Source organism: Myodes glareolus, chromosome 3 (assembly GCF_982192425.1).
Source record: "Myodes glareolus chromosome 3, mMyoGla1.1, whole genome shotgun sequence".
Classification (NCBI taxonomy): Eukaryota; Metazoa; Chordata; class Mammalia; order Rodentia; family Cricetidae; genus Myodes; species Myodes glareolus.
The window spans coordinates 5,154,738-5,175,580 of NC_142028.1; positions in this window are offsets into that span (position 1 = coordinate 5,154,738).

The window sequence follows — 20,843 nt, forward strand, 5'->3', positions numbered from 1 at the left end:
ACACAAAACATAAAATGAACAAAATCACCTGGGAACCTGTATAAACATATGTTCTTAAATAACTGCCCCCTCCACACACACACACCAAGACTCTTGCACTAGAGACTTGTATCTGGTCTCCAGGACTCACACGTTTCTTTTTTAAAGAATCTTTTTTTTTTAAATTTATATGTACATGTCTCTGTGTGTACATGAACCACATGTGTGGGTGTCCATGGAGGCCAGAGAGGGTGCTGGATGACCTGGAACTTGAGTTACAGGCAGTTACGAGCCGCCCCATGTGAGTGCTGAGAACTGAACTCCAGCCCTCTAGAAGGACAGCAAATCTTCCTTGACTGCTGAGCCACCTTTCCAGCCCCAGCAACCCACAGTTTTAATCAACACCTTCAGAGTGGCGTGGGCTGACCACAGACCACTGGGTTAAGGAACTGTTGAAGGGGGGAAGGTCAGAAATGAGGATGCCAATTAATTAATTTGGCTGCTGATTGATGGGCATTGCTGTTTAGTCTGCCTGGTAACTGTGCCTCTTTAGAAAGCATAGCAGAGATGCCAATCTCCTGCCAGAAGCTATGCTGGCTGCAAAATGCTACAGACGTCATGCAACCTGACAAGGGCCAAGGCCATAAGCAAACCAGCACCCGGAAGACAGCACACACAGAGAAACTTCTGTTCAGGCTAGAAAAGGAACCTTGTTTCGAAACTACACACCCTCTGACAACTGATAAAGATGGCCCCTATCAGTTGGGGAGGACCTACATGGTAACTGGTCCAAGCCACCACAGAATGGCCACATAGAATACAGCCACTTTCTTCTCTGGCTGGCCAACACTTTGTGATCCTCCTAGGACACATTTGCCAGGGAGACCCTGTGGACCATACACACACAGAGCTTTCCTCACCCTCAAGTGCCAGCCAAACCCTGAGACCCAGGCTTTGTCTGGCGTAACGCTGTTTCGTTCAGAGGCACATGGCCTGCCTACTTTCCCAAGTAGGTTATTCAACTGCTAAGAGACAGGGTGCATCCATCAATGCACTTCTTTCCCACGGTGCCCAGAACACTGGTGGACAAACAGAAGCTTAGCAAATAGTTGTTTGATTGAATAATGGCAATAAACACTTTATACTGTCTTCCTGACTGGTTATATCATGATGATTGATCCTCAGCATGGCAAGGGCTTGACCGTCCCCAGGAGATTGTGAAGACAATGTAAGTCGTCCGTCAGTAGGAGACAGAATGAAAGCAGCAACAACAATAGAGTCATTTCATGGCGCGGATTATTTTTCAAAGATTTCACGAGAGTTATGTCATTGGATTCCCATGACAGCCTTAAGAGTAAGGTGTGAAAAGAGTGTCTTCTGTCATTTTATTATTATTATTATTATTATTATTTTGTTATTATCATTATTGCAAGAATACTTCACAAGATGTACTGGACTGATAAATTTTCAAGTGCACAAAAAAGTGTTGTCAGCTCCAGGCTCTGGGCTGCACGGAAGCCCCCTAGAACACACTCATCTTGCACAACACAGTGTTGGGACCAATTGGGTTCCTGGCCTTCAGCTGCTCTTCCCTACTAGAACCTTCTAATAGAAGTGACTAAAAGCTGTGCTTTGCCTAGAGGATCAGAGGATGTGATTTTCACCTGTTGGCCATTGACTGCAAGGTATTTAAGCCTCCATAGTGCTATTAAGGAAGGCCTTTGTACCAGTGATTGGTGGTCCATGTGTTTTTCTGTCTCTGCGTGTGTTTCCTCAAACTCCAGCCCCTTGACTGAAGCTCACGAACTGGATTCTAGTGCATAGAGTGCAGACGGGGCAGCCCAGACTATACCCTCAAGGAACAACTCCCCGCTTCCACTGGCATCCGGTGCCTACCTAGCCCTACCTGTGAGTCTGCTTGTCATCAATGCCTTGTTTAAGTCAATCGGGAGCATTTGACTTCTTGGATCTGGCATATTTCACTTGTCATAATGTCTTCCAGGTCCACTCATGTTGTCAAATACAACACTATTTCTTCCCTTTGAGAAAGACCCAAAAATACTCAGTTTTAAAGTCCTTGCCACCTCTCTTCCATCTGTTCATCAGCAGTGGCCTTCAGTTCGCTTCCACTCCCTGTTATCGGGAGTAAAGCTGCACCTGGGGGCGCGTGTCTCCTGGAGACCCCGATATTGAGTCTTTCTGCTATCCCAGGCATGGGATGGCTGTCTCATACAGCAGTTTTTTTTTTTAATTTTTTATGGAATCTGCATATTCATACTGCTTTTCTTAGTAACCAAACCTTCCCATTTTACGTCCCAACCTCTCCAAGTTTTCACCAACATTTATTTTTTACTCTTAGTGGCAGACATCATCACAAGTATGAAGCCATAGCTCACTGTGCTTTTATTTTGATTTGGTGCTATTTGGTAACACTGCACACCTTGACATACATCCGTTGGTCATTTATTTGTTTTCTTTGGGTGAGTGTTTGTTCAGGTCCTTGGACCACCTCTAAAACTGCATTTGCTTTGTTGCAATTGAGTTGTAAGAGAGTTCGTAAGTTTGGAAAGCAACCTCTTCCGTCTTACAAATGTCCTCTCTCTTTCTTTGGGTTGAATTCCGCTGCTTTCTCCATGTGCCTGGTGCTTTCACACAACACAGCTTCTCAGCTCTGTTTTCAGTTTCACTCTTTGGGTTTTCTAGCTGATAGCCAAGAGATCGTCGCCAAGCAGTGTCATGACCTTTTCCCATTCTGCCCCAGGTTTGCCACTTAAGCCTTTAATCCCCTCTGCCCATCGTTGGTATATATGACACCGGGCCAATTATTGCATATGGGCAATATACAATCCGACTTCCCGAGACCCTCTGTTGAAGACTGTTGAACACCTTGTCAAAGACCAGATGAAAAAATGCATCATTGTTTCTCAGTTTTGTTCTTTCCTGATGATCCCTGTGTCTATTTAGTTCCAGCAGCCTGCCGCTTTGTTTACAACAGCTTTGTAATATATTTTGACATTCGGAAGTGTAAGGGCTCCAGCGTGGTTTCTGTTAAAATCAGGCCTGCTGTTCCCAGCCATTTGCAGTTTGATATACACTTAGAACTCATTTTTCTGTTTCTATAAAAAGGAATGCCTTTGGGATCATTATGACGACTGATGAATCTCTAGGTTTCTTTGCGGTCATTCACTTATTTTAGTAATCTTTACCTTCCAGCCCATGAACACGTTTTACTGCTCCATCTGCCTGCCTCTCTGTCAGTGTTTTACACTTTCAGTCCTGACCCCTGTCACCTTGTTCCTGATTGTTTTACACTTTTTGATTCTATTAAAACTTAGTTTCTTAGTTTTACACTTTTTGATACTATTACAACTTAGTTTCTTAGTTTTACACTTTTTGATACTATTACAAGTTGTATTTCCTTAGCTTCTGTTCAGGTAGTTTCACGTTAGTGTATACATACTGCTAATCTAGTAAGTCAGTCTCGTGTCCTACGATCTTGCTAAACTGGTGTGTTAGCTTTAACAACGGTGGGGGAGGGTGGTCTGGGGAGTTTGCTACCTGTAGGAGAACATCCGGCTTCCTCTTTCTCACACTGAACTCTTATTTCCTTGTCCTGTTTCTCCAGTACGATGTTGATTAGAGATGTACGAGTGGTCTTGTCCCTGCTTCTGTGAAAAACCTTACAGGTTTTCTGTGTTGAATACTGTATTAGACATAGGCTTTTCTTAGATAGCCTTTATTATATTGAGACCAATTCCTTCTGTTCTCTGCAGTGTGTCTTTATTCATGAAAAGGTATTGAACTCAGTGGTTTTCTCCTCAATTTGCAGTTGATGAAGGCGAGACTCAAAGAACCTTTAAGTATGATATGCCTGCCTGGTCTAAAGGCCATAGGTGGGTTTTTACGGTGGTTTTTCTGCTGCAGGTTACTTGATCTGCTGAGATGAGTACCCGATCCCCCTAAGCCATGTGACTCTGTGCAGGAAGAAATAACTTCAAAAGCTATACAGCTCTCTAACTGACAAAAGGCCCACTGACTATTGACACATCAAAATAAAAGCATGTTTCCATTTGCTTCTTTCAGGGCCCATCCTCTGGGTCAAGATGCAGTTGTTTGAGTGTTAAGAGAAAAGTACAGTAGCTGGATTAGGGTAAAGACCCTTGCTACCAAGCCCAACAAGCTGAGTTCAACTCATGGGTCACAACCCAGTAGAAAGTGAGAACCGACTTCTACAAGTTGCTCTCTGACCTTCACATGCAAACTGTGTGGTTTATGAGCCTACACATAGACCAAATAAATAAATGCAGCAACTCCTAAAGGAATCAGACAGCATATCGGTCCCTTGTCTTGTAACAAAATACCTGAAGACTACATGCTAAGGAAGGAAGGGTTCATTTGGACTCTGTTCGAAGGTGCAGTCCATCACATTGGGGAAGTCATGATAGCAGAATCTGGCAGCAGTAGGTCACAACAAATCTATGCCAGGAAGCAGAGAGATGAATTCCAGTGTTAAACCTGCCCGTCTTGGTATTCTGTGCAAGACTCTACTCATAGAAAGGTTCTAACCACAGTTACAATTGATCCTCCTGTGTCAGCTAACAGTCTAGACAATTCCTTAGAGGTGTGCTTGGGGGGATGGTCTCCTGGGCGATTCCAGATACCACGCTGACAGCATTAACTGTCACAGAAAGAAGGAAAAAATAGCAACCTACACCCCCAGAGAACAGCACATAGGCAAGATGAAGAGAAGGAAAACAGTAATCCAGAGCATAGACTGTGCCGTTAGAAAATAATGGAAGACAAGTTGCAGAACCCTGACCCATGACCCTCTGTCAATCATTACAGTTCTGTCAATCACTCTGTTCTATTGGTCACTTTACTTTGAGAGAAAATCACTGAGATTCAGCTTTTCCAAGGTTAGATATACCCCTCACCTAAATCCATTCCCACCAGAGGGGAACTCCACTCCGCTTTTATAGCGTGGAATAAGAATTTTGGTTTGAGGGCCAAGAGGGGAAAGACACAGAGAGAAAGGGAAGAGAGTGTCATGGTAACGCTCACAGGATTATTGGAAACCAGCAAGATTCCTCACGCTTTACAACCTTTCTCCTAAAAAAACTTCCATTTTCTTAAATGGTAGAAGAGAGGAGGTGGAAAGGGCCAAAAAGACAGAGCCTAAACCCACATCAACCCAACTGCTGTAAGAGATGGCACGGAAGATGTTTGTCCACGGTGTCCCAAAGCCTGAGGCAGCTAACGAAGTATGTAGACCTGCATCTGGATCCCCAGAACTCACATAGACCTGGGCAAGGTAGTGAACATACAGTATCCTCATAATTGCAGCAGGGTGGGACGTCAGGACTCAAGGCAGAAACCTGGAGGCAGGATCTGAAGCACAGGCCATGGAAGAGCAAGCATTGTTTCCTGACTTACTCCCCATAGCTGGTCCCCGCCCCCAGATCCTCCCATTCAGGGATGGCCCTGTCCACAGTAGCCAGACCCCTTCCACATTAAACGCCAATCAAAAAAATTGCCCACAGTCCACTCCTATGGAGGCAACTTCCCAAGTGAGGTTCCTTGTCCTGAGTGACTCAACTTTGTGTCTTGCTGGCAACAGAGCAATCAGAGAAAGACATTCATGATTTCAAAGCAAGAGTTCATCATCGGGTTATTCTGTGTGTCCATAAAGTGACCTTGACTCTGCTCCAGTAAGATACTCGTAGATCTTTCCTCCTCAGTAAGCTTCATGCACAACTGAGCATGTAAGACAGCTACCAGTGAAGCTGGGAGCCGTGTGTGATACGGCAGTGTGTGATAGAGCCGCAGTGTCAAGAGAAGAGCGAATAATCTTCCACGACGCCCCAGTATCCATTACTCAAGACCCTTTGTAGAATTAAATGATGTGTCTGTGCCTACCTAGTCACTGACAGAAGGATCCCACAGCTATGGTTGGTTTAAACCTGCAAAGAGATGCCACAGGGCTGAGGTCAGGCTTGGAGCCTGCTTGCCCTGAAGAATGCAATTGCCTGCTTGTATATTGCTTGGATGGATATCTTAACAGACAAGAGTCTTATTAAAAAAAAATGAAGAAGGATGCATGAGAAAAGCTATTAGATGACCACAGGTACCTTCTAAGTAATCTCCCTGAAGCGTTAGCTTCTCCTAGTATATTCTAACTAATTAAAAGACCGAGTGGTGTTTTCCTTCTTTAAGCATCTCCTTTGGTGCTGTCCTCCGTCCCTGGGAAATCTGGGGCCTATGCAAGCAGCAAGAGGCTTCTCTAAGTGCTTCCTAACTGGAGAAATGGCAGCCCAAGATTGAACTTTTTTTTTCACTGTACTCTTCTGACTAGCAACGGGAAGTTTGACTAGTTTTTTATAAGCTTAATGAGTGTCAAAAACATAAACCTGTGAATTCTCTCTCTAAACGAAAAGAAAATGTCCTTTTCGTGTTTGTGTACCCTGTGGAACTCAGTTTTAAAAATAGATGATGAGTTATGAACCTCATTAATTCCTTCCAGACCTGATATAAAGTTTTATGACGGCAAGAATTGAGGCTCCAAGCTAGAAATGGTCCATGTCCTGGCAGCATCATTAGCAAATGATCTCTGCAAAGTCCCTGGGCCTTAGGGTGCCTTCTTCGCTACAGCCAAGATCACGATCATTACCCAGTATCAGGGACCCTCCAGATGCAATTCCACCATGATTGAATGTCATGAGGTGAGCAGGCGTAAGGAAAAACACAGGCCCTAGGTCCAACAAGAATGGTCTAGAGAAAGCCCAGTCTTGACAAGATCTCTGCTTCTAGCCTCTGCCATCTAGGTGGAGGACGTTCCTAAGAGTCAGCAGACCTAAGGACCCCATCGAAGAGAGTGTCAAGAATTTGAACATGTTCAAAACACATGTACACAGAGTTTATGTAAGGTTTTCACAGGATTTAATAGTCTTCCTTCTTCTCACTGCTCTGTTCCCTCATTTAATCTCCCCTGTAAAAGTCGTGTGCCTCTTTCCCCTTCTCCTGGGGTAAAGATTATTTGTGGAATGTCCTAATCCACACTCTCTTCCACGTCCCCTTCGCTGCCCCTTCCCGTCTCTGCGTTCCGACTCCAGCCCTGGAGTTGGTTATTGGACCGAAAAAGTCCTTAGTTACCACGGTTACACAGAGGGTCAGAGTGACACCCCCAAACCTGAATACTGCTGACGATTGGATACCACAGGAATTGTAACAGCCACAGTGGCAGTAGCTGTCCAAACAAAGACGTTCAGAAACTAGCAGCCATTGTGAAAGATAACACCCTGTTACAAATCAATTTGCTACCCCTCGTTGAACGACATTCAGCCTGGTGTTCACACAGGCTATCAGGTAGCTTGGTATTTCCTGGACAGACTTACATGTACTAATATTGACTTGTCACATAAAGGAAGGAAAAATACTGACAGAGGGAGAAGAAAAGCAAAAATTCTCGGTCTTAAGATTCTTTCCATTGTCTAATTAGCTAAATGTGTTTCTAAATTCAATAGGAGGGCAGGCACAAGACTCCACTGCCTGTATCTACATAGGACAGTCAGTTGTAGTGCGTGACCTGAGTTAAACACTTTGGGAAAACTTCACAGGCTGTGAAACATTTCTCCCCGTACTGTGTTGTTTGGTCATTGTCATAGCTCTAAGAGGTGTGTGTAAACACATCCCCATTTTGTAAGTGAGTAACTTTAATTATAGATGTGGTGTGCCATCTTTAGGTTTATACAACCAGCCGATAGAAGAAAACACAGATCTAAAGTCAAGGTCCCAACTCTCCCCGCTGCTTTGCTGTTGCTCTGACAAAATTCCATGGCCAAAAACAACTGGCGAAAGATTTTATTTTGGCTTAGGGTTCTGGAGGTCTAGAGCCTGGGGACCAGGACAGGACAGCACGGTGGCTGGATCGGGAAGCTGCCTAAGTAGACTTTACCCACACATGGGAAACAAAAAGAGCAGGAAGTAAAGCCAGATATAGACCTTCAGAGCTTGCTCCCACGGACCGTGACAAACTTCCTCCACAAGGTTCCACCTCCTAAAGGTTCCAGAGCCTTCTCAGACAACGCCAGTGCTGGGAACCAAGTATTCACATCCAGGAGCAGATGAGGGCCGTTCCTCCTTCAAGCCCAGCACACCTCCGCCCACAGCACCTAAAAAAGACAGGTCTTGTCACCTAAAAATGTAGCAAAAAATGGATGCTAGTTGGTCGCAATTCAAGTGCTGCTTCCTGTGTGTGAGGCCTGTGGCTTTGCTTCTCGTCACATCTCTTTGGTTCGGTATGAGATGACAGGCATGTTTCTTCGCAGAAATCTTGGGACATTCTGAGGAACAAGCAAAAAAAAAAAAATGTGCCTGGTGATACTTGAGAAAGGCAGTGTACCCTGCTCGATTGGTGTGGGAAAAGAGGGAATGCTCTCTCCCTCTCTCCCTCTCTCTCTCTGTCTCCCTCTCTCTCTCTCTCTCTCCCTCTCTCCCTCTCCCTCTCTCTCTCTCTCTCCCTCTCTCTCTCTCTCTCTCTCTCTCTCTCTCTCTCTCTCTCTCTCTCTCCCCTCCTTCCTCGGGGTATCCTCTCTGTCACATTTCATCCACCTACAGTGGCCCTCGTGTTGAGATTCAGCCTCTGCATGAAGAGTGCGGCCCCTTTAAACAAAGGCTGCTGTCCTTTCAAAGCGACTCTTGGGCACCCTGCTCTGCTGGGTCCGATTTGTAAGATGAAAGTACCCACTACCCTTGGTCCTGGGCCAATCTTTCTCCTTCCAGTGCTCCTATTAGAGCTTGAGATAAGACCCATTCAAACATTCTCTCTGCCAAGACCTCTGGGCCAAGATCTTGGATGACCGGGCAGGACAGCAGCTCTGATTTTCAAGTCCTTTCCAATGACTTGTTTCTAACAGTAATAGTGGAGCCTGTGAGACTTTGACTGATGGGCTGTGCACTGACCTTTGTTGGCAGGTTTGAAAGGGCCCAGGTATTAGGTCTTGTGCATTCAGAGATGTCTCAGACCCCAAACGAAAGGTAGTATATAGAATTATAAACTGCAAGATTTACAGCTCAGGTTTGTTTTCGGTTTCTGATATATAAATCTTCATTCTTCCGAGGCAGTGGCTCTCCATCCAGCAAATGACTCCTTTTTGTATCACAATGTAAAACACTGCTTAGCTTTTCCTTTTACAAAGAGGTCTGAGGTCTTTCACAGGCTCCCAAGTTCTCCTCTAGGTCCTCAAGGGGAATCTGCTGGCTTGGCGGGTTACTGTTTTTTTGTTTTGTTTTTGTTTTTGTTTTTTATCATCTTAGCTCGCTTGCCTACTAGTGCCAGTGGTATCACTGTGGAGCAGGGTAGAGGGTGTCACTTAGAGCCGTTGTAAGGAAGACGTCGTGTGGAAACAACAGCTACGATGGGTTCTGCCAAGGGAAGCTGTGGTTTCGAACATTACTGAAACCGCGTTGGTGAGCATTGTCACGGTGCTGGATGTGGCAGTCGGAGAAAGGAGTGATGTTCTGACTCATGGATGATCCGATTCCACTCTGCACAGCTTATTCACATGACTGCAGACCCTCTTCACTTACTGTAGGGGAGAAACGCTAACTCAGCGTGTAGACGGCTGCAGTTAATGCTTCCACTATGGCAGTTCTGCCTGAAAGACAATAGACGGTTTTCCTAATTTACAAGAATTAGAACGACTGAGGTGTGGAGCGATGACTCTCCACTCCAGCCACAGGGTTTGGGAACTGAACTGAGGCTGGCTGGGCTGTGATTCAGGCCTTGCCTTTGACAGTAAACACAGTTTATTCCTGAGCAAATTTATTTCGTTGCCATAGAGAATATTCTTTATGAGCAACATATTTAACCTGCCATTATTGCTATTTTATCAATAATTCTTTAGTTTATTGACAAGAGATAATAATAAGGACACAGTAACCATGAAGGGTAAAAATATGTCTTATCAAAGAAATATGTGCATGTACACTCACCAAGTGCGTATTTAGAGAAAAACCACCACCACTTCACCTTCATGTGTTCTTCAATTCTGCGGGCTGTTTGCTCGCTAGATGCCCGAGCTACAACAGCATAGATAAAGCTCTTTGCCTTCTTGGGGAGTCTGTGTTTATTTTAGTGGGAAAAGATAGACAACAGAGTAACGTGACTGGAACATTATTACACTGATATTCAAGGGTTTAGACTTTTAAAATTCGTCAGGTACGTTAGAAAATGCAAACTTAAGAGCACACAGGTAGAAAGAGGCTGTCATTGGAACCCGAGGGCTGACCACGGTGCCCAGACCCAAGATATGCAACAGACTCTTATGCATCTATCTTATTTATCCTTCTAGTGACCGAGTGGACAAGCCCCCGGACTTTATGATTTCTAAAGATAGCCTGGCACTGTCTCTCAAGCCTGGTCTCCTTACCGCACCTTCCTTTCCACATCTGCTCCTTCTGAAAGGGATCTTATGATGTAGACAGCTGTAGAGAAGCGGCCAAGCCACGAAGAAAGAATGTTGCTTTTGCATGTGGCCTTTTCTTTCTCCTTAACACAGACTATGGGTAGGCCAATAGCTTCAGAGAAAGTATATAGAATATCAACTTCTCAGAAAGTAAAACATATTTTTTATCACATGACTTTTTTTTAAAAAATTCACTGTGCATCCTTGAGCAGAGTGAGGTGACGGGAATTAGAAAAGTGTTTTCTGAGAGAGGTGTGATCTCTGCTCTCATTCAGTCCACTGAGGGCCCGGGGCCTGTATCAAGAACACGGGTCTTTCTTTAAAGTCCTGATAATGAGACTTGGCATCAAATAACTTCTGAGTTACTGTTGATGGAAGGCCTTCAAAGTCAAGTTGACTCTGCAGACTGTTTTCACAGCACGGTGACATGGCTGTGCACTCAGCAGGGACGAGGTCCTAGAATGTTCTCCCAGCAGAAGAGCTCAATGCCTTCGTCAAAGAATGGTGTAGTGGGCCTGGAGGGATGGCTCAGCCATTAAAGGCTAGGCTCACAACCAAAAACATAAGAATGGTGTAGTGGCATTTCATTTGTAGTTTAATAAATAAAACTTGTCTGAGGGTCAGAAAAGTAAAACAGACACACTGGCAGCCTTACAGAGCCAGCAGCAATGACACACACCTTTAATCCCAGTAGTCACACTAGCTTGCCATATAAATCAGGTGGTAGTGGTAGACACCTTTAATCCCAGAACTAGAAAGGATTATAAATCAGGAGGAGACAGCTCTCAGACACAGTCTCATCCTGAGGATTCTTGGAAGCAGGATCACCATTTCAGACTGAGGTAGAGGTGAGTCAGAGGCTGGCTGCTTTGCTTGTCTGGTCTTCAGGTTGAACCCCATCATCTGTCTCTGAGTTTCTACTAATCGTGCTTCAGAATGGCTCTTTGTGACCACTTTGAACTAAGGGCTTAGCTTTCAGGAACCCACTGTGATGGCGGAGAGCAAATACTAATCACTTACCCAACCAAATGAGCCAAAGCAATGTCAACAAAACCTGCATTATACTCAACAGGCAAAGCCAGCGGTGGCGGCACACACCTATAGCTCCAGCCCTCGGGAGATGGGAGCAGGTGGATCGTGAGTTCCTAACAACCTGAGCTACATGGGAAAAAAAAAACATTAACAAAAACTGTGTCAAACCAAACTGAACTCAGTTTCTCCCTTTAATTGTCACTTGTTTATCTGGGAAAGCAAAGGATTGACCAATTCTGAATAAAGAAATATTTTCAACACGGGGCTGGGCACATAAGATCAGCAATATCTGGAATATTTTAGATACGTGATGACTGGTTTATCAGTAGGAAGAATTTAAAAAAACCATGTATTGGACTAAAAATATAGATATCTGAAGCCTGGAGCATCATCTATAGAGGGTATTAACCATTCATATTATTTGTTTACTTATTTCTTTTTTGGATTGAGCAGGGTTTCACCGTGTTGTCCAGGCTGGCCTGCAGCTCCGGAGCCTCCCGTCCCAGCCTCCTGGTGGCTGAGATTCTAAACACCTGCCATCACATCCGCCTGCAGGACCTTTCAACAGAGCAGTCGGCTGGGAAATGGTAGGAGGCTGCTTACATGGAGAACAACTTTAAATTTACAGATGGAGGCAGAAGACGGCTTATAAACTAGAGTTACATCTCTATCCATCCATGTCAACAAGCACTCAGGTCCTGTGTCATCATGCCCTGGCCACGCCACAAGTGAGAAGGAATTCCAGATTGTTTTCAGCCAGCAGCCCATACAACTTAATTCTTTCCCTGAGTAGTGTGTGTGTGTGTGTGTGTGTGTGTGTGTATGTCTGTGTGTTTGTGTTCTTTCTCTGAGTAGTCTGATGTTAGTATGTGTGTGTGTACATATGTGTATGTATGTCTGTGTGTGTATGTCTGTGTATGCATGTGTGTATGTCTGTGTGTGTATGTGGTGTGAGTGTGCATGTGTGTTCTTTCCCTGAGTAGCCTTATGTTAGTGTGTGTGTACGTCTATGTGTGAGCATCTGTGTGTATGTGTGCATGTGTGTGTGCATGCATGCGTACATGCGTATGTGTGTGTGTACGTGTGTGTACGTGTGTGTGTGTGTCTGTGTGTGTGCGCACGTGCATGTGTACGTGAGCGTGTGTGTATGTGTGTGTATGTGTGTGTGTAGGATTTTCCATTGGACAACAGAAACATGATGAGGAGGGCAGATGACTCCCTGTTGACCAAAAGTCCTTCCTTTATTTTCCTCCATCCCTCACCTCTCTTCTTCCATCTCTCCTTCCTCTTCATTTTTTTTTTGTTTACTTGTTGCCGTATTTTAAAGACATGTAGGTAGGAGTGGCTTCTATGCTCTTATCTGCCAGTGGCCTCTGTGAACGGGGTATAGAGTATCATCACCACCTACGCTGCTTCCAGATGCCTGGGTCCGATCTCATACAGCTCTTCTCATTGCTCCAAGCAGAAAGTTGCAGCATTCCCAAGGAAATAAAAGTCCGTGGATCTGGCTACAGAGATAGCTCGGCTATTAAAGGACAGGGTCACAACCACCCCATCAAAGCCCGGTGGGTCATCACAAGCTCTCCCCAACGGAGGACGGGAAACTGGACCTCCAATGGCTGTGAATGAACTGTCTCAGAGCCAAACGTGTCTCTCAGAAATAGGAACCAGATGTAAGCAATTGAGAATCCAGGGCACTGTTCTGCCTCCGATTTATTTTTAGCAGAAATGTGACTGAGGCCTTTCAGTACCGTAATTAACTCTCAAGGATTGCCATCAATCCCGTGGTATAAGACAGGGCAAAAAGAAAAATTGCAATCGCCTGTAAGGTCAGAGTGGAAAGTCACGACTTTTTTACAGAGTTGAGTGAAGCGATGTTCCACAGTTTTTCTTTCTCTCAGTTTGACCTGAGTAACCACTCAGTTCTCAAATGCAATCCGTCTCTAGATAATGGTGGCTGTTTATAGGCTGAGGATGTATCAGGCTCCCCACAGTTGGACAGTATTACAGCCTAATATAATATTTGCCTTTCGTGTTTTGGGTGTGTAACAAGAGGACCTACGGTGTTGTTAGGTAAAATCAACCCAAAGTGTTAGAGCCTGGACACGGATGTGGCCCGCTCCTGCCAGAGAGACACAAGTACCTTCTTTCAGCCTCCAGATGAAATCATAAATTATGTCCACAGTCCCAACGACAGACCTTGAGACACTTTGCACTACTTAGCAGACAGGCAACCTCTCAACTGTCTTGAAGGCTGGGGAGGATCTTAGAGATGTGCTTGGTCCTCTCCACACAAACCCTCCATCCTCCCCTGGTTCAGAGCCTCTTTGGTTTTACCACACAGGGGTTGGAATGAGATGAGGGAAATCGTGGCTGAGATGCCCAGCCCATGTATTAGAGACCAAAAAGCACATCCCGGTGTACTTGACAGTGAAACCCTTTTTGAGACATGGGGTTTTTGGAACCCGGTCAACCACACTGGAGTTCTTACTCTGTGTAAGGCCGTCACAGGCTGTTAAAGGCCAATTTAGACACTACAAATGCACATCTTTGCCTTTCAAGAAAGCAGCTTTGCAACAAAAGTGGCCATCTCTATAGGACAAAAAAAAATTCTTAAATCCTTTCAACACAAAACAGTTTCTTTTTTAAAACGATAACATGTTCTTGGTGGACCTTTATTAATTATTAGCACAGCAGGATAAATAGTAGAAGCAACGTGTGACTGAATTCTGCTAAGGCTGGTTGAAATTTTTAACATAAATATTCCGACCTAATAACTATTTTTGCTTTGCTTTCCCAAGGATCAAACCCAGAGCCTTGAACAAGCCAAGCAAACACTGTTCCACTGAGCAACACCCTCAGTCCAGTATTACCAACCCCAATATACAAGGAGACATCAAGAATTCACATAAATACTTCCCAATTGCCAGTCTCCAAGGAGAGAAATGCCAATGAGATGGAAAGGGAATGGAACCCATGCACTGGCTTATACCACATGTGCATGCATGTTTATGTGTGCACGCGTGTGAGGCTGACAGCTGCCTTTCTCTCTTCCTAACATATTTACAAAAATAGAGCCTCTCAGTTGACACTAGAGATCACCAAGCCAGATGATCTAGCCAGCTTGCTCAGGGGGATCCTGTTTACACCCTCCACATGCTAGTCTCTGGGTGGTGGGGGGGAGCACTGTACCCAGAGGGCAATTACATGAGTATGGAAGGTCTGAGCTGGTCTTCATGCTTGCTGCTTACATGCCCAGTGCTGTAGCCATGGAGACGTCTCCCCAACCCTTTGCCATGAGTTTAAAACAAATGCTTCTGAAAGCCTCCCCAAAAGTGGCTAAAAGAGCTTTGCCTATGAATTTTGGACAATGTCTAAAATAATTTTAAGTGTGCTTTTCATCTCTCAAAACATGAGCAGGGTGAGAACACAGAACAGTGAGCCAGTTCAACCCCTCTGAGAATGCACACTGACGAGAGCAGTGGGTATACATATGGGAAGGTGAGCAGAACTTGGGAGGTTGGGTACTTCCGTTTACACGTTTGCTTTAGTTCATGGGAAATACAGCTGAGTGGTTTCTTTCCTCAAAGCAGGAGACACAAAGAAGCTGCTGGTAGCATGGAGTCAAACTGTCTAGTAAGTGTAGTTTTAATTTGATAGATAAAAGAATGAGACCTCAGAACTAAATTAACAGCTTGTTAGGGAAACCTTGTTTTAAAAAGAAAAAAAAAATCTAAGAGCATATTGCAGCGGCAGGCGTGTTCTTAGCATGAACGAGACCGTGGGGTCCTGAGCTGCCAAAAAGACAGAAAACAAAGGAATCAACAAAAATATAATGGACTTGGCATCATCCTAGGAGGAAGGAAGATGGAAAGTTTCCAAGACAGGACGCAAAATCAAAAATAGGTTCAGGGCCCGCCTGGCCTACAGAGTGAGTTCCAGGACAGCTGAGACAACACAGAGAAATCCTGTCTCAGATTTAAAAGAAAGAAAGGAAGGAAGGAAGGAAGGAAGGAAGGAAGGAAGGAAGGAAGGAAGGAAGAAGCTGAGAAGATGCTCAGTCAATAAGGTGCTTGCCGTGTGAGATGACGAGGATTTCAGGTCCCCAGCACAGCACCCACACAAAAAGCCAGCCTCGCAGACCTCCTGTAAGCCCAGGGAAACAGACAGACCACTAGGGCTCCCTGACAGCTATCCTGCCTAATCTGCAAGTCCCAAGCCTCTGTGAGGGATCCCATCTCCAAAATCAGGATGGATGGCACCTGAGGTACAGCACCTAAATGTAGACGAAGTTTCTGTCCTGGATGGTCCCACAGCTGTTCAGTCCCTAAGAAACACACAGAGGCTTATATTCATTATGAACTGTTTGACTTATTAGCTCAGACTTATTATTAACTAGCTCTTACAAACTTAAATTAACCCATAATTCTTGTCTATGGTTAGCCATGTGACTTGGTACTTTTCTCAGTGAGGCATTCTCATCTTGCTTCCTCTGAATCTGGCTGGTGACTGCATCTCTGCCTTTCCTCTTCCCAGAATTCTCTTAGTCTGGTCATCCTGTCTATACTTCCTGCCTGGCTACTGGCCAATCAGTGTTTTATTAAACCAATACAAATAGTTTCCAGCTACACCTAAAGGTTACCATTGGCCTCTACATACAGGTGCCCACACATGTACATGCACACAGGTACATGCACACACATTAAAAAGAAGAAATGCCCTAAATTATATGAACAATAAAGTATAAGATAATGAAAGCCATTTACATCACCCAGTCTTCATTCACAGAAATAAAGGTGAAGATTCTTGTGGGGGAAAGTGCCAAAGAATCCACAGAGCAGCAGATGCGGGAGTCTTGACTCGGTCTATAAAGTGTGAGCCTTGTAAGCATGGAGGTTTGGGTTCAATCCCCCAACATACACATGAAAAGCCAAGCATGATGGGCATGTTTGATCATCCCACTGATCTTGCCTCTGTGTGATATCCCTGTGCACACATCTACATAGAAAATAGAATTCAAACTGGAGAGATGGCTCAGCAAGTAAATCACTTGTTGTGTAAAGATGAGAACCCAAGTCTGAATCTTAGAACCAATGGACATCTGGACCAGCCAGCACAATTCTACAATCCCAGGGCTCTGCAACAGGATTAGGTTGCAAACAGGAAAGTCCCCAGAAGGTCATACATAGGCCAAGTAGTGCAGTGTGCACAGCACAACAGCAACCAACCAGGCCCTGTGTCAAGCAAGGTAGAATGTGGAGATCAGCAATAAGACTGTGCTCTGACCACACACATTCCCACACTCACACAGACAAAAATGTATTTACACAGTTATACAAATGCTCACAGAGACTTTAAAATTAAAATTTCTGGAATGAAAGTAACCTTCTAAATTGCAAAATAATAATAATAAAATACCATGCTGTTTTCACTTTGTACTTAGTACTAGGTCTAGGAGATGGAACTGAGGTCCTCTGGGTGGCAACAGGTGCTCTTAGCCCCTGAGCCATCTCCCTGGCCCTGAGATCCTGACTCGAAATGGAAGAAGCATTAAAATTTGTGCTCTGAGCTCATGTCTTGTATGGAAGGTCTCTCATGGACTGAATTCTCATATCTACAGCCCATAGATAAAAGCACAGGATACAAAGATGAGTCACCAGTGTCTACAGTAGGGTTTTTTGTAATATACAACTTATTATTCAAATCGAAACAAATCTTTAATAGCAAGGAAAAAGAAGACAAAGAGTGAGATGTGAAGGTAATTTAAAAGTCAAAATAGTGTTTACCTTATTGTATATAAGAACTTAATTCAGGTTTGACTGAAGAGTCTCCTGGTACATGGTGCAGAACAGCCCCACCAGCTTTCTCCCGTGGTAAACGTGGTCCCTCTCCTGCAACGAGAAAGAACCAGAGCCTTGGGGACTCTGGTGATTGGGGAAAATGACCCTCTAGTCAGAATGCCTACACCATCCATCATCCCCAGGAAATGACTGGACTGAAATCCCAGGGCTATCTGATCAACTCTGTGACTCAGTTTCCACCCCACTAAAAGAGGACAAAGCACACCACACAAATGCAGTGATCGGGTGGTGGATGCTTCCCACATAGGGCAAGATCGTTGCAGAGGTCTCATTTCCCATCTAAGGGTGGATTAAAGAAGAGAGAAAGAGAGGGTGCTAAGGTAACCAAGGATGCCTAGAGATTGTGAAGTGCTGCCTGGAAGGAAGGGAGCAGCCAACTTCCGGAAGGAAAGGAGAGGGACAGATACTCCACAATTTGGGCTGGAGAAGTTTGACTGTGTGCCCTAGGAATGGTGTCTGATCGAGCAATCGCGCAGAAGTTGTGCATACGCACAACACACGCAGCCAACGCAGGTGCTGGCTTTGTCCCAAGCTGTGCTCCAGGGCTCAGGGCTGGCTGGGATCGCCCACACGCACGTCAAGGCGTCCTAACCACCATGGACAGCTCACTGCTGCCCCAGCCAGCTTTGCGCAGCTCACTAACTCCGAGGGATCCACCCGCAGGGTGGATTCCACGCCCCACCGAAAAGAGTGTTCCACGCTCTGCAGTCCCCTGCGATCGCCACCAGACAAGTGGCATGCAAATGGAGCGTGGCCGCGGGACTAAATAACCCTCTCCTTGCCTGCGACATGGTCTTTGCAGGAGCTACTGGGTTTCAAGCTTCAGACGGAGACCTCTGGCACAGAGAGCCTCCAAGCACTGCTTCATTTCCTCTGTTCTCCCTTGCAGCCCCTCACCCCGCCTTGGCTGTGCAGTGTGTGTTAAATGACATAAAGCAGGCAGCCCTAGACCTCTGGCAATACTGAACTTTAAGAAACTGGGGAGAGTAGTGGAAAGGAGCCCCTGGGCTGGGAGAAGGGGAACACCCCACCCAGCTTTTCTCAGCCCCAGCCAACCAGGAATTTATCCTCACCATCTCCCTGGGGTTTATCACACTTCAGACCTGTAGCAAGACAGCCCAGCTCAGAGGATTTGGAGACTAGCCTGAGCCCCTAAGTCTTTGGCAAGAACAGAGGGCCATGGTGCATTAGGCTAGGGACTCTGGAGGGGCTGTGACATCACCAGGCACCCAGCATCCCCAGCCCCTGTGCAAGATGAAGCAGAGAGAGAATGCCTCAGTCATTCTGCTCTGCACAAAACTTTGGTCATGCGGAACCTAGAAGCGTAGGGGGATGACCAGGGACGCCCAGGAACCTTGGGAAAATGAAGGCAAGGGAACCCAGTCCTGCAGCTTCCACATAGTCTTCTGTTGAGTCCTGAAAGCCAAGCCGCCTCCTCCCTGGAAATGGAGGTGTAAGCATGTTGCATTCTGCTGCTGTAACAACACCCCCGCCCCTTCCCCACACACCTAAGATGTGTTCCCTACGGCACTTGACCTCTTCTTGCTTTATCTGCTCCATAAAGTCAGAGGAAGCCAGGGAAGAGGTCATGCTCTGTCATGGCCTTAGTTCTGACAAACAATCCAGGAAAAGCAGACAGGCCCCAGAGCCATACACCCAGCAGCTAGAAGCAAAAGCAGGCGCAAGGCCTCACCTACATGCCTATATCTGGAAGTGCTCCTGCCTGAAATGGTAGGCGCCTGATGCAGGGGCCGCCCCAAGGACGGACTGCAAATTGACTGGTTATACTAGGGGAAGCGAGGCCTTCTAGGCAACCCAGTGGGGCCACTGGGTTCACATGGAAGCGGGCCATGACTAGAAGTTTCTACAGGATGGCAAGAGATGTTCTGATTGTGGGTTGTCCTTTGAAAAGGGGTGTCTTCGAAGCCTCTTTGTGGTCACAGGCAAGTCCAGAGCTGTCTGCTCAGGGGAACCAAGGACTTGACTCAACAAAGGGCTTCCAGTGACTAGAGCCCAAATGATCTCTCTCTCTCTCTCTCTCTCTCTCTCTCTCTCTCTCTCTCTCTCTCTGTCTCTGTGTGTGTGTCTCTGTCTCTCTGTCTCTCTGTCTCTCTCTCCATCCCTCCTCTCCTCTCCTTCTTCCTCAAATATGTCTTGCTAGCCATGGGTGTGAAGTTACACAAGTGTGGGACCTCAGGAATCCATTTTCCTAAGATCGTTTCATCTCACATCTTCTTGGGCCCCACCTAGGAGTGTGTCTGAAAGGGTCAGTGTCTCCCAGGTGGAGAAAACAGATCATCGTCCAGGTGGGATCCACTTTTCTAATAACAGGAGGATTACAGCAACCTGGCACACTGCTCAACCCCTCCCAGGAGCAGCCTTGCAGGTATTTCCCGGCCCCACCCACTACAAACTGATCATGGGCCAGTGCCTTCCTCCTCTATGGATGCACAAACCTCACGTCCCTTTTCCTTTTGGCAACCTTGAGGTCAGCTGACCCTACCTCCTCCTGTAACCAGAGCTGAGATCCCATGAAAACAAATGAGGACCCCACTGAAGTGATAACTTCTATTTATCATTAGCAAAGTGGCCAGAGGAAAGAAAGGATGTGTGGATTTGTTTGGTTTTATGGGTTTTAGAAGACCCGTCTCCTTGGAGCTGCTGGCAGACAGATGTGAAATCTTGTTGCTAATCCTAAATCTAAGTGCATGATTCAAACAGGTAAATCTAATATTTATTTCTTTGCTTATTATTTAACCCAAAAAAGAAGACAGAGGAAGACAAAGTACAAAGGCAACTTTGAGTTTTCTGTTTGTTTTTTTCCGAAGAAGAAATATGCAGGTAACACCTGTAAACCGGTGGTATCATGAAGTTAAGGGGTGTGGGACCCCCACTGACGCTGGGGGTGGAAAGGGGAGTGTAAAGATTGCTGAGGGTTCCCATACGTGTGGACCAGCAGAGACAGACCTTCAGGTCCTCCTGTTTGTCACACTGTGTTTGTGTGACAGGAAGTGACGTTCACACCTGGGCAGACACATGACCTGTTCATGAGCCTGCAGGCTGGGTTCCCACCATGCTTCCTTACTGCCTGTGTCCTCAGCAGGATTAGGAGTTGGACTATAATATCAGAAAAGACCCTTTGCGGTGTCAGGTAGATGCTGAGGGGAGTTTACTCACGAAATTCAAATTCAATTCAAAAACTTCAGCAAGAAACGAACAAGGGCCACCCGGAGGGACAACCTGCTTTCTAATAACCAAAAAGACCTCTCAGAGGAAGCTTTTAGTTCATTAAAGACCTGATTTTACAGAAAAATATTTCTAAGAGACCGACAGGCTCTCCCTTCTTCCGCTAGAACTTAAAGGAGGTTGAAACTCAAAGAAAAGGCTAGTGTTAGGAGATAAGGTTACTTATTTGTTCTTTCTCTATATTTTCTCTATAGCTTCTTTTTTCCTGTAGAGTAGAGGAAATTCTTTAAAAATGGATGATGTTTTTCCATTGGCATCAGAA